At 38.8% G+C, this 14,358-nt stretch overlaps 1 protein-coding gene across 2 annotated transcripts in view; it reads left to right on the top strand.

Annotated features, from left to right (window-relative positions):
* The window catches only part of LOC103033421 (spectrin beta chain, non-erythrocytic 1), a 95,488-nt gene that overhangs the window by 5,483 nt on the left and 75,647 nt on the right, over positions 1 to 14,358 (top strand). The window lies entirely within an intron of this gene.

Genomic DNA, 14,358 nt, shown 5'->3' with positions numbered 1-14,358 from the left:
GACTGTGTGGACTGCGCATCTTAAAGGAGCACTGCACCCAAATACAGTTAACAGTGTAAGGCTAGTTAGTACAGATACTAGTACCGGTACTAGAGAATATCTAGGGAAGGTTTAAGGGGCCTTTTGAGAACGTTAGAGTGTGTGGACTATGCACCTTAAAGGAGCACTCCATCCAAATAACAGCTAACAGCGTTAGGTTAGGTAGTACAGGTACTGGTAAGTTACTTAAACACAATTAAGGAACGTTTAGGGGACATTTGGAAAACGTTGGAGTGTGTGGACTGCACTGCTCTGCTGCTGCTGCTGCTCAGTGTGGTGGTAAGCCTCTGCAGATAGACTGTTATGTAATCAGGCACTGACATGTGTCTCTCTCTCCCCTGTGAGAAAAAGCCTTACGAGACCTGTCTCACTGTTTTCATCACTGAGATACACCTGCTAAACAAGGATGAATGTCTATTTTGGAAATTCAGAGTAGGAAGTAAAACATATGGAATTATTTGGTAAACAAGAAAGTTTGTTATTTGTATGTTTGAGTAGAGTTGTGAGAGGGGATATTTTAAGATTTTGTCAATTTGTGGTATGACTTCTACGTACTTGTTGGGAGAAAATCAATGTTGAATTCTATTCCCTTCTCCTGTGAAAGTGTAATACATTTGTACTGTACCTGGCATCTACATATATAACCTGTAAGCAAAGATATAGGATATATAACTGGCAACCAGTACTAAAATTAGTGAAATGTTTGGCAACTGTAGATATGACCTGATAAGCAAAGGTACACTTAGTATCTAGTGGTAAACTAAGTGATATACCTGGCAACCAGTGGGAAAAACCTAGCAATATTCTTGCAGATCAATAATATACCTGGGAACTGTATATATACTTGGTAACCAGTAGAAAAACACTAATAATATAGCAATAATATGAATTCAGTGATAAACCTGGCAACCAAGAATATACTTGGTAATCAGTGATAACCCAGTTATATACCAGAGAGATACCTGGCACCCCGGGAACATATGGTAATTAGTGATAAACCCAGTGGCATACTTGGCAACCATAGATGAACCTGGTAAACAAATAAATATCGAAGCTGCGCTGTTTTGCAGTGTGTTGATTCTGAGCTCCTGCTCCTGGAGTGGGAATGGGTCCAGGGGAACCGATGCTGTGCCGCAGTGCTCTTAAAGAAGCCAAGTTATTCTCTGTTTCTCACAAAGCGTCCCAGAAGCTGGAGGAGAGCTCTCGCTTTTCTACAGTATGCAAGCGGCGCTGTGCAGATGGAGCTGCATCATGTTTCTGCAGTGGAGAGCACCTGTTGTAGGGCTCTGTTTGTGGGTCAGGTGCAGTGTTAAAGGTGCAGTGTGGATGTACGATTATATGTAGGATTGTTTGCAGTTATAGTTGATAACCGCTCTTAAAACTTAAAACAGTCCCGTTTATTGGTGGCATGGATTCTGCAAGATGTGTGAATTCAGATCTGGATTCTGATCCGTTTGGGAGGAACTCTGCTCTCATTGTCATGTTGATTTTTAAGATTTTTATGCTGAATGTAGCCATTAGCAGAGGGGTCAGTTGTGTCCATGAAGGGATGCACATGGTCAGCAACAATACTCAATAAAAAAAGCAATGAAAGCTGTTTATTTGGTCTGAAAATGCTAATTAAACACAGAGTGATCTATTTTAAGCGTTTATTTATTTTATTGTTGATGATTGTGATGAAATGAAACCCAAAAATCAGTGTCTCAGAAAATTAGAATATTATACAAGACCAATTGGTACTGTTGGCAGTGCTGCTGGAAAATAAAAGCCACATCTCCATAAAAGTTCTCAGCAGAGGGAAGCATGAAGTGCTGTAAGATTTTGTGGGAAAACACTGCATCTGTAATTATTGTGACAGATAAATGGCATTAAATGACATAAAATACATTTAAAACAGAGATTAAAATGTATAAACATTGGAAGATAATAAATAAAATAGCTAGTCTTTTGGTAAACAATCAAACATTAATACTAAGACTGAGATAGCTCAGCTCAAATGTTACTATACTAGTCCTGTACAGCTTTACAGTAACTTTCAGCTGGAAAACACACAGTGTATTAGGAGATAAACTGCATGACTGAGATAACGAGCGTGATAAGTGATGCTGAACACTTTATTTTCTTTAATTTACGACAGTAGAGATGTATTTTTGAGTAAATGTCCAGTAATTACTTGTGAAATTTGCAGTGAAGGTTCAATCGTGCACGTTCTCTCCATTCATTCATGCTCTATGATTTAGCTTTTTCACCCCTCAGATTTAATGATCAGGGCTGGCGTTTTCTGCCCATTAGCGTAAGTCGTTGTCAGTCTCTTCCTGCTGGGAGTCGCTCTGCAACACATCACTTACTGCGACTGTTTCATCTGGAAGGCATCCCATGAGGCTCTGTGATCAGTGGAGACAGAGCGTTCTTGTTTCTGTCCCAGACAAACACTCATTCTGCAGGGTTTAAGAGGGTCGAATGAGGGCTATTTTCAGGAATGAGCCCACCCTGTGGGGAGGACGCCGATTTTACAGTCACTGACCATTCAGAGCTAAAGCTCATTTGGGGAAATGCCTGGTAGAGTTCGTTGTCAGGAGTGTAAAAACAGGTCCAGCTTTCCAGAGGGAGTTTTCTGCTTTCTGGAAATAGCCATCATTTAGCCTTTAAATCCCAAAGAATGAGTTTTTGTCTGGGATGCTTGGCTGTTTTAAAAACTGAGTATCAACCACTGATTTAAAAAATCGATTTATTTGATTTGATTCAGTTTTTTTTATTTAGATTAAATTTGATCAGTTAATTTCAGAATATCTCAGCTAAAATTAGAGGTTTTGTTCAGATATAAAAAGAAAAAAGTCATAGAGAAGTATTAGCATTAGCCGCTAACCATGCTAGCTCTTTCGTCATTCAGATGGGAGTATTTTTGGACTGTAGTCTGTGTGTTTACTGTGTTAAAAACAAAAAACTAAGACAAAAGAAACAGAGAACATTTAATAACACGGGACCTGACTTATGATAAACATACAACCATGGACGGGAGAAAACGGGTTTGTTTACTTAGCTTAGCTTTACTTAACTTAGTAACCCCCCCCACCACCACACAGTGATAAGACCTGCTAAATTAGAAGTTCCTATAGTGTCTCTTAAAATGCGTGTGAAAAATACGGTAAATGCACAAACAAAGAAACTGTTCTGGCCTTGACCCTACCTCTGTCCGTTATCCTGACTCTGGGGTTTCAGTGCTTTATGCTTATGCAGACCGGATTCTGTCCAGCAGTGAGAATCGCTCAGGTTACTGTTTGGCCCAAAAATACACTCTCATCATTTTCTGGGTGAAATTTAGACATGAAGTCATCATGTAATCATTTAAGTAATGAAAAAAAATCATATTTTTTAAATACTTTATAGAGCAGGCTGCCTGGTTTAGCATTGTGGTTTTTACCTTACTTTGGCCTGATTTAGGAAATTACTGCTCATTTTATAACTATACCACCACACAGTTGGTTAATGGCTAGAGGTCATTGAATTACTGTCATATGCAATGATTCTAGCTATGGTGTTTTTTTATTGTAGATAACGTCTCTTAAAATAAAGATCAGACTGTTTAATCAGTAAAGCAAATTATCATTGGGCTGAAAATCCAAAATATATCAAAAGAGAAAGAAGGAGTTTCAAAATGAAAACCCAAACACACTGTTGATCTTAAAAAGCAAGCGTAAATTAAGGCTCTGGTCAAACTTACAAAGAAGAACCGCTATAGAAGAATCACTACTAAGGACTTTTTATTTGAGACATATATAATATTTACATCACGTTTTTGTAAGATTCACACTTCTTCACACATTCATACCTTCTGAAGCTTAGGCATCCCTGTCTGCAGGAAGTGCAATCCAAGTTCTTTCACACCAAACTCAAAGCTCATCCATGTCTTTATGGTCTTTATGGACATTGCTTTGTGCACTGGTGGAACTGGAAGGGGTCGTCCATAAACTGTTCTTGTAAAGATGAAAGCATGAAATTATTGAAGTCATGAAGTCTTGGTATCTTCTGGTGTGCTGAAGCATTAAGAGTTCCTTTCACTGGAACTAAGGGGCCAATCCATCTCCTGAAAAACAACCCCACACATAATCATAATGATCCCCCCTCTACCAAACTTTGCAAACTTTTATATGCCATTCTCCTTGCAGGTGACAAACCCTGATTGCTAGAAAGAAAAACGTGATTGGTCATCAGTTCTTCTGTCGTTTTTTCTGTTGGTGGCATTGGTTCTTTTGTTGTTTTTTCTGTTGGGAATTAGTGTTTAAAAGTGGTTGGAGCACCCAAGTTCAACAACATGGATCGCATAAAGAAGGTAGACAGATATAAGCGGTAGGCAGAAAATCATTCTTCGAGATGATTGTAAAACAGAGAGGCGTTTCTCATGTGGTGTCTTGATTAGATGCTGACTGGTGTTTATTGATCGTATGTCTGCTGAACACAACATCAGAGAGCAGAGGCATCTTAACAGCCCAGATCCTGCATCAGAACAGTGACTCAGCTACAGCTACAGCACAGCAACTGTGGAGTTTTTCTGGACCGTAAACCTCAGCGGAAGACCTGAGCATGACTTTCACTTTCTGAACAACTGATTGGATTGGAAAGATCCTCTGGATCAAACGATGGCAGCTTTATATGGCTGGCACTGCTTCTCTCCAGGGATGGTACCCAATATCTGGTGATGTCTCAGCCTTTCAGACCAGCATTGATTACAGAGGAAATGCAAGCAAGCACTGAACAGGACAGTTTAGTTTGAGATCTTTTATTTATCTAATTATTTAGTGGTTGATTTTGAATGGGGACGACTGTGTATAATGAAAGTAGCTGGTTGATATGGCCAAAAAGACAATACAATACAATATATTTCCTAGTTTTGCTTGATATAATGTAATTCTAATACATAATATTGCCTGCCTGTGGTGTACATTGTCATCTCGCACTGGCACTGCCAGACTGCAGTGGTTTATTATAGAGTTTTCTGCCCTTTGTGCTCAGCTTGAATGCTACTTAATCGAATGTTACTTAGCGAAGATTAGATGTCCTTCATTATTTGTCAGTATATATATATATCTTTTCACCAACCCTTTAACCCCTCTGCTTAAGTGTTTGGCCCATTTGGTTCGCTATCTTATATACTGTCTATAGTGAATAAATAAAAAGTCATTGCTTTGTAATTGACAAGGATGTTAAAGGGTTAATTCTATCCGACCCGAGGACTCGTGACTTTTAACTTATTTAAAAGTCTAAAATAGCAGGTTAGCCACAATGCTAACAGCCAGACTAGCTAACATAGGTCAGCTGTGATACTAACTGTATTCAGGGCTGGACTACTTACTGTTTGATATGAAATATGTCTATATTTTCTATTGGGTTATTGGATTTCTATGTTATGGAAGTCCTAAAAGGCCAATCCCCCCAATATTGCTGTTTTTTTTACTACTATGATGAGATTATATCTATTATCTTAAGAAAAGATGATTTATTTGAATAAGTAATAATATTTTATCAAGATTTTGTCTTGTCTTATAAAGTAATCTTGATTTATTTGTACCTACGATATGAACACAAATACAGCACTTTATTTACAAAACCATTAACGAGTTATTAAACCCTAAACCGTTTTTATTATTCCATTAATAGCTGTAATGTGTTCCTTTGAACCTATAAACATTTCCTAACCTTTAAAAAATGTTTTTAATGTGGTAATTTCTACTTCTGCAGCGCTTTTACAGGTTCAACTGTGCTATAGGCGAGGATAATGTTTCCGTGGGCTTTCCCTCCTGCCCCGCCCCTAAACCCATACATCACCCAGTGCCAACTACTCCTTTTATTTTTTAGCCTTTTTTTATGCTAATGCTAAGGGTGGAGTCAGCTAAAATCAGGGGGTTTATGCCCCTTTATATTAGGGAAGTTATCCGTTTACTCATAAACTGATTTGCATCAGCTTTCTAGGAACCGTACATCTATACATTTCCCGACTCCGCCCCTCATTAAGGTACAGAAAAGCCGTACTGAAGGCTCTGTGACCTTGTATTGTTGGAAAGCTGTTGTATCCAGGAAAAGGAAAGTGGGTTTGAGGTGTGGAGGGGAGGGGTCTGGTGCCAGCAGATAGTAAGTAGAGCAGTGCGACAGAAAGTAGAACTGCTGCCCTGTGGCCCACTCCAGCTAAATATAGAGCCCCCTGCTGTAGTTCAGCATCACTTTCTTCACATTATCTTCCCTTCCTCCTTCTCTTTCTATTGTTTCTGAAGTTCTTGGTGTGGTGATCGACTGTCTGACAAGTCCTAAACCTGTAGAATGACCTTTCCTTCCTTAAGTCATGCCGAGGGACGTCTCGCTCGTCCTCCAGACGACTCTGTCTTGGTTAATCTTCGCTCTGCTGTCCGTTCGCCTCTCGCTCTTTGGAGACCTTGTTCGCCTTCGCTGTTTACCTGCCTCCCCCCAGACAAGATAATGAAGGCATGCCAGCAGTGCTCTGTCTGTTCAGGTCTTCCTCACATCCTCTCAGACTGGACTGCAGACATGTGACCTTTTACAAAAAGTCTTGACCAGTAATTTAGAAAAATTGTCATAACACAACAAACATGATACCCAGGGTCATGTTGGACAATATAGGGATAGTATAGAATAGTATAGATTAGTATTGGGTAGTATAGAGAATTTAGGTTAGTAAAGAATAGTATAACATTTGAAAGTAAATGGTTAGACAGGGTAGTGTAGAGGAATACAGAGTAATGTAAGGAGTATAGGGAAATATAGGCGAGTGTAGGGTAGTAAAGAGTATTATAGGGAATATAGGGTAGAATTGAGTGTATTGTAAGGTTGTATTAGGAAGTGTAGGGGACTATAGGGCATAGGGTAGTAAAGCATAGTATAGGGTAGTATATGTGAGTATAGCATAGGGCAAGATAGTGTAGGGGAATATAGGGTAGTGTAGTGTAGTATAGAGAGTAAAGGTTAATAAAGATTAGTTTAGGAACTATATATGGTAGTATTTGAGAGTATATGGTTAGACAGGGTACTATACGGGAATATAGGGTAATGTGGGGTGTATATGGTAATATAGGGTAGAATTGAGTGTATTGTAAGGTAGTATTAGGAAGTGTAGGAAGAATAGTATAGGGTAATATCGGTTAAATATGATGTATATACAGGTTAGTGTTGGGCAGTAAATGATATTATGCTGTAGTAAAGAGTATCACAATATAGATATATACATGTATAGAGATGTAGGTAATATAGAGACGTGTAGGGTGTATAGAAGAGTATATATATGTATGGGGGTATAGGACAGTGCTCTCATGAATTGTGTAATGCAGCATAATTTGAGTAATTTTAGGGAAAATGTGAACTGAATCATTTCACATACTTTTTTCACTTTTATTGACAGTGTTTTATCTCTCAGCTTGTCCAGAAATGCATGTGTAAAGCGTGGTCTTTGGTGGTTGCTCAAAGTGTAGGAAGATTGTAGGAAGAGCCCAGGAGTAATAAATGCTAGTGTGCACGTTCTATTAGTGCTGCATTAATAGTTTGCCGTAAGAAAACTAGTTTATATACTCTTTTAAGAAATTTTCTGCTCTGTAAATCCGTTATCTTTGTTCTCTGTGCATTAGTGCATTATCATACCTCTGCAGATGAGTGGGTAATTGTTAAATGTGTGTTTGTGGTATCTGTGGTATCTGTGGGGGTATCCCGGGACTGTGGTTTTGTACAGAAGGCTGGGTGAAGCTCATGGTTACAGAAGCTTAGTGGGAACTCGCTTTTCCTCCATCCATCTTCCTTCTTTTCTTCCGTCAGCAGAGCTGTGTGTGTGTGGGTGTGTAATTAAACTGATCTGACGACCAATCAGAACTGCTGCAGTATTGTTATGTAGTCACACATCCTCTGAGTATGATGATCAGGCATAACATTATGACCACCCTTGTTTCTGTTCTCCAATGCTGTAGCACATTTAACTAGTAACAGTACTTTAACCCAATGAGCCCCATTTGGCACATTTTGAGTGCAAAATCGCACAGTTGGCGTTGTTTTTTTCAGCTTAATAACTCAAGAACACCTCGACACATCAGCATAAAGCGTATATACGTCTAGAAAGATCTATAACAGAAAATGCTAGCGTTTGTAAAAACTGCAGCATCATTGCTCTCCGGTAAGGAATCCATGATTAATCCATCATATAAAACACTCAATAATAGTAATCTCTTCTTCAAAGCTTCTTTTACAGTAAGTTTCTGTAGCTATTTTACTGCTTTATTTCTCTTTAGTATAAATCAGTGTCTGAGGAGAGCTCTGTGTTGTCTTTGAGTTTCCCCAGAGCCTCATATCAACACATGGTTTTCTACACAATGTTTAGAATCATTGATTTCAATCTGCACTCGATTCCTGAACCGATTCAATCAATGAGTCTCTAAACTCTACAATCTACACTCAACGCATCATGTTCCTCAACTTCCTCAAAACATCTAAACACCATATAGATCACATGATCACAATTCACAAGATATCAGCCGATTTTAAAATTCAAATGTCTTTGACTTTATGCTGCTTTACTTCTGGTTTGATGGCTTGTGGTCATCCATCTTCCTCCTGATTATATTCCAGAGGTTTTCAATTTGATAAAATTAAAGAAACTCATCATTTTTAAGTGATCTCTTATTTTTTTCCAGAGCTGTATATATGTATAATGTGTGTAGAAACAAGGAGGTGGTCATAATGTTCTGGTTGATCGGTGTAAGTGTGCTATTTAAACCCGTGCTCTTTCTCTTTCTCTGTACGCTGTGTGTTTTGAGAGTGTTTGGATGGGCTGCTGGGGTATTAGGGGGCTTTGCTCTATGCCCATAAATACAGCATGTCCCAGTGCATGCTGGGTAGACTCTGCGGGTCACAGAAAAGGGCTTGGGAGTGTGTCCTTGAGCTCATACATCAGCCAAACCCCCGTAAGCTCAGCTGGAGAAAGAGTCTGCTTACAGTCAATGTGTGGGCAGTAAATTACTGCATGCACTGACAATGTGCCAAAAATCACAGGACAGCAGTATGTAGATAAGGGCTGCATGATATGTCGCATGCGCAGCAGTCATGTATAGGATGTGCAGGATGTGCAATTTCATATATAGGCCTGTCTCATTAATTACATTATTACCTTAAAGAGTTTGGTGTCAGGAATCATATGCTTCTGTGAGCCATTTGGCTCCTCCCTTATTGTGACGTCACAATAAGGAAACCTTCATAGAACCACCTTGGCCCCACCCATGAGACGTTCCCATTTCGGTCTGCTGGTTGAGAAGCTCAGACAGTACACAGCAGGATTAGCCATCAGACTTTTTCTGAGGGAGGGATCTGTACCTACTGTCTGTGGCGAGTCAGCAGATGAGAGAGATGTAACAGATGTTCAGAACTTTCAAATCATGAATTTTGTGGTTCTATTAGAGTTAAGCAGTTAAGTCAGGGTCTTAGAAAATTACTGTTTACAAAACAGACAAACATTTATAGATGTTTTTGTTTCTACTGAATGTATCTCTAAATTTCGTCTCCTCGCCTTTAATAAAATAGCTATTTGTCCACTGCCGAGCACCGTAGTTACACTTTAGGAGCGCCACGGTTTCCACAGAGATCCACGTAAAAACACAACAGCGAGTGGAAATGGAGGAGCTACTGAACACGGTATCGTGACTGAAAAAGCCAAAAACTCACTGATCCCCCTGTTTTTGTAATTGCAGTCCGGATGCAGGAGTTTTATCACTAAGTAAAAGTGTGAAATGTTTTTTCACAGACGTCCGGATAGGGTTAAAGGTTGAATTGAATTGTGGGTACTGTTATTTGTTCTCTGTAGTAAGGGCTGAAAGGGCTGGAGTGGATCCCGCTGGGTCTGTTTCCTCTGTTCTGGTCCGGTTCAGCTGTATAAAGCAGCCCAGCTGCTGGTGGAGACTGGAACCAGTAGATGGATCGGTCACTTTAAGCACATGGGCTGCTCTGCTAAATCCCCACTCTGTTACTGGAGGCGTGGCTCTGGATCAGAGCAGTGCGTGTGAATGGCATTCTCAGCATGAGCTGGTGAAGGGGTAACGGGGTTAACTGGGTAACTGGGGCGAATGCCAAACGAGTGACTTCACTTTGAGTGGCCGTTTATTTCAGTAATTCAGTTTAAAATGTGAAACTCATATATTATATTGATGTATTAAACACAGAGTGATCTATTATAAGCGTTTATTTCTTTTATTGTTGGTGATTATGAAGCTTACAGCCAATAAAAACCCAAAAATCAGTGTCTCAGAAAATTAGAATATTATATGATACAAATTGGTACTTATGATACGCAGTGTGGGCAGTGTGCCAAGTCCTGCTGGAAAATGAAATCTGCATCTCCATGAAGTGCTGTAAGATTTTGTGGGAAAACAAAACTGCACTGACTTTAGACTTGATAATAAAACACTTATATTCAGGTACAATAAAGTACCTTCCAGTTAAAGTCTTTTTTTGTACTAGTAAAGTTTATAAAGATTATATATAATTGAAATATATGCAGCTCTGGAAAAAAATAGTTTTTTTGATTTTACCAAATTGAAGAGGAAGAAGGATGAGCCATCAATCCAAGCTGAACTACTTGAATTTAGCACCAGGAGTGGCCTAAGGTTATCCAAAAGCAGTGAGTAAGACTGGTGGAGGAGAACATGATGCCAAGATACATAAAAACTGTGATTAAAAACCAGGGTTATTCCACCAAATATTGATTATTTCTGAACTCTTAAAACTTTATGAATATGAACTTGTTTTCTTTGCATTATTTGAGGTCTGAAAGCTCTGCATCTTTTTTGTTATTTCAGCCATTTCTCATTTTCTGTAAATAAATGCTCTAAATGACAATATTTTTATTTGGAATTTGGGAGAAATGTTGTCTGTAGTTTATAGAATAAAACAACAATGTTCATTTTACTCAAACATAAACCTATAAATAGCAAAATCAAAGCTGTATATTTGTTTATTAGTACAGTGAAACAGAATACTGAAGGTAGCCTGTATCTTTTGTTTGGTTAAATGGTACAAATCTGCACTTCCTGCAGTTAGGAAACACATCTGACCCTGTAAAAATCAAGATTATACCTGTAAGGGAACAATTATGAAAAATGTACCTTTGAGTACAAGAAAGTACTTTAGTGTGTAGAGTACTTTTACAGTACTTTTACTCTATTACTAGTCTGGATGTCTATTACTTTATAGAGGTCTGATACATGCTACACTTTTTTTATTGGGTTGAGTAGGAGTTGTCCACCCACACAGACACCAGTTGCTAAGATGCTGGGAAGTGCGTTTGTGGATAGGCTGACTGTTTTTTTATCTGTGAAATCTGATTGGCTGTTGTAGAATTTGAGTTGAACAGCACTGTGGATGAGTATTGGATTCAGCTTAAATAAATAAATTATTGGTCGTCTGATTAGATTAGGAATGAACAAACTGCCCCCCTGAGACTGACATGAGTCCTGGAGTCCCTCTGCGGCTGTTTGTCTGTCCTTCGTCCGTCCTTATCAATCTAAACCCCGCCCCCCAACACCACCAACCCCACCAACACCACCAACATGATGCAGCTGCTGCTGAACGCTAGGCGCTAATGACTGCAGCCTCAGGGCCGACTGCTGTTTCTATTAACTCTGTCTGATCTGATTATCCTGGTTACAAATTTATATACGAATTTGAGACGGCGCTCAGAATCCCACAGCCCACCTCACCTCACCACTCCACTCATATCCTCCCCCCGTTCACTCTGTAAGAGTGTAGGAGTGTAGGAGGGAGAGTGTGTGAGTGTGTGGGTGGAAGAGAGAGATAGAGAGAGTGTGTGTGCACAAGTATGAAAGAAAAAGCGTGAAATGCTGAACGTGTGCAGAACGCGATAGTAAGAAAACGTGTGGTGTGTTTTTTGTGTGTATGTGTGTGTGTGTGAGTGTGTGTAGTGTGGTGTGTGTATAGTGTGTGTGGTATGTGTGTAGTGTTTGGGATGCGGAGGCTGCGGGACGCTCTGGCAGCTGCGCAGTCGTATTATTACGTAAGCTCAGGAAGCCGGTGGGAAGCAGAGCTGCAGGCTCAGGGAAACACAGTGTAGTTAAATGGTGATAATGGTAAGAAGGGAAGACATGATGGAGTTTAGAGCTGCAGCTATCGATTTATTTGATTAATCAAGCAATCGGATAAAACATTTTAGCTTGGTTAAAGAGCTATTAAAAAGACACAAGAGAAAACAAGACATTTCACTTAATAATGAATGACCAATTGATTTCCTTTTTTAGATTTAGATTAGATTTAGATTTTTTTTATTAAATTCACAACATACATTTCCAAACTGCAAACACAAATAAATAAAACACAATAAAGAAATAAATACCACAAGTAAAAAATACATTTAATTACATTACTTTCAAATTTGTCGAAATAAAAGCAGCAAAAAAAAAAAAAAAAAAAAATTATCGAGCAACTCGAGTTACTCGAGTAATCAATTCACTCCTAATGGAAATATCATCCTGAAGATCACCAGAACTAGAACTGATCTGTTTTAGGGTTCACCAGACTGCCTTGCATTTTTTTTACTTAGAAAAGGCTGAAAGGACTGTTGGTAGGACTAAAATTAGGCAATATTTGTCAAACAAATGAGTAAAAAAGTTTGGAGACCACATTGTTGAACGCTTCATATCGTCACTGTCCAATAAAAAACGAGTATCTCTATTTTTGTAGATTTTTAGTTTACTACATAATTTGGACAGAGAAACTGTCCACTACACTGTGGCAATTTTTTTTCAATGAACAGACTAATAGAAACTCTTCAAAATGACCTCAAATAAACACTTTTTATTTTGTCTTTCATTGAATGTTTAGAAGGGATTTTTCTCTCACCTGTAAAGTTTTAGAGCTGTTTTTGGAGATACTTGTTTTTCATTGGACAGCAGAGATATGGAGTTAAATCAGTGTCACCAGAACCTGAACCAAAAAACATGTATCTTGAAAATAAAGGGTGTCAAATCTGCTGTTCTTGAAAATTTACCATCAAATATTGAGATGCTTAAATTCAGGTATTGAAAATTCAGTTTAGAACAGATTTAAAATGATAGATAGCCCAAACCTGATTAAATCATTAAGGTACAAAAGATTTAGGTATAAAAATATATTCAGGGATTAAACATTTTGGTAATTAAAGTTCAGGTCATTAAAGTTCAGTTTGTAAAATTCAGATTGTCAAAATTCAGATCATTAAAATTTAGGTGGTAAAAATTCAGGTCATTAAAATTCAGGAAAACATCAGGGGTACACAGAATGAGCGAACAAGCGCAGATCTAATGAAAACTCACAGCTGCACAATCACAGAAATATCTAAATATTGGAAGGTAGAATTTTCAAGAAAAGCAGATTTTCCACCCTTAATTTTCAAGAATTTAGTTTTTTGGTTCAGGTTCTAGTGACGCTGATTTAACTCCATAGCTCCAAAGCTTCAGATTCAACCGTTGGAGACTCCAGTGTTTGAGGCTCTAGTGATGGAGGATTGATGGTTGGAGGCCTCAAAGTTGGAGACTTTAGTGCTGCAAACCCCAGGCTTATAGAAACACAGTACTTTATATGTGAGAAAACTGTGAATTTCAGTTATAGTGATTTTATAAATGTCTTTTTTCACAAGGACTCTGCAGCAGGTTCATGAATAAACCACTGATTTTCATTTACAACTTCATTTTCATGTTTGCATCATTGCTGCTCTTCACATGTCTATCACTTCTGGATCTTCATGAGGGAGCTCCCACTTGTCTGTTATAGCATGTGACCACTAAATGTAAACTTGAGCACAGTTATTAAGCAAATCAGCACAACTGCCAGCAACAGCTATCATCTACCCTGCTGTACTGTACTGTGCTGGATATTTGCATTAGTAGAAAGGCATAATAATCTATTGTCTTTTAATTCGTTTAAGCAATTATCTTTCATCACTGATAAGGATCTGATGTCATCCCTCGCACATCCCTGGAGTAACGAGGTTTTATCAGTGAAGTCTGGTATGAGCAGAATTCCTGTTATCTCTCAGGGGCAGTATTATCACAGCTCCACATTATAAGCCCAGTACTATTTCAGGCACTACAACAATGTTAACGAGGGGCTGGCGAACGGGGTGGTCTACAGTCCTGCTGTCTGCAGCAGAGCCTTATCAGACAGACTGACCTTATTCAGACATGAACTGACCTCACTGACCACGAGCTCAGACATCACCAGGTGGTCTTGCATTGGATTTTGGTACTATTGGTAGAAGTGAAAATCAAGCCTAAACACTTGTGCTCTGAT

This window comes from Astyanax mexicanus, chromosome 25, assembly GCF_023375975.1.
Source record: "Astyanax mexicanus isolate ESR-SI-001 chromosome 25, AstMex3_surface, whole genome shotgun sequence".
In the NCBI taxonomy this organism is placed as follows: Eukaryota; Metazoa; Chordata; class Actinopteri; order Characiformes; family Acestrorhamphidae; genus Astyanax; species Astyanax mexicanus.
Note: the sequence above shows the minus strand (reverse complement) of the source record. Positions and strands in the feature narration are given on the sequence as shown.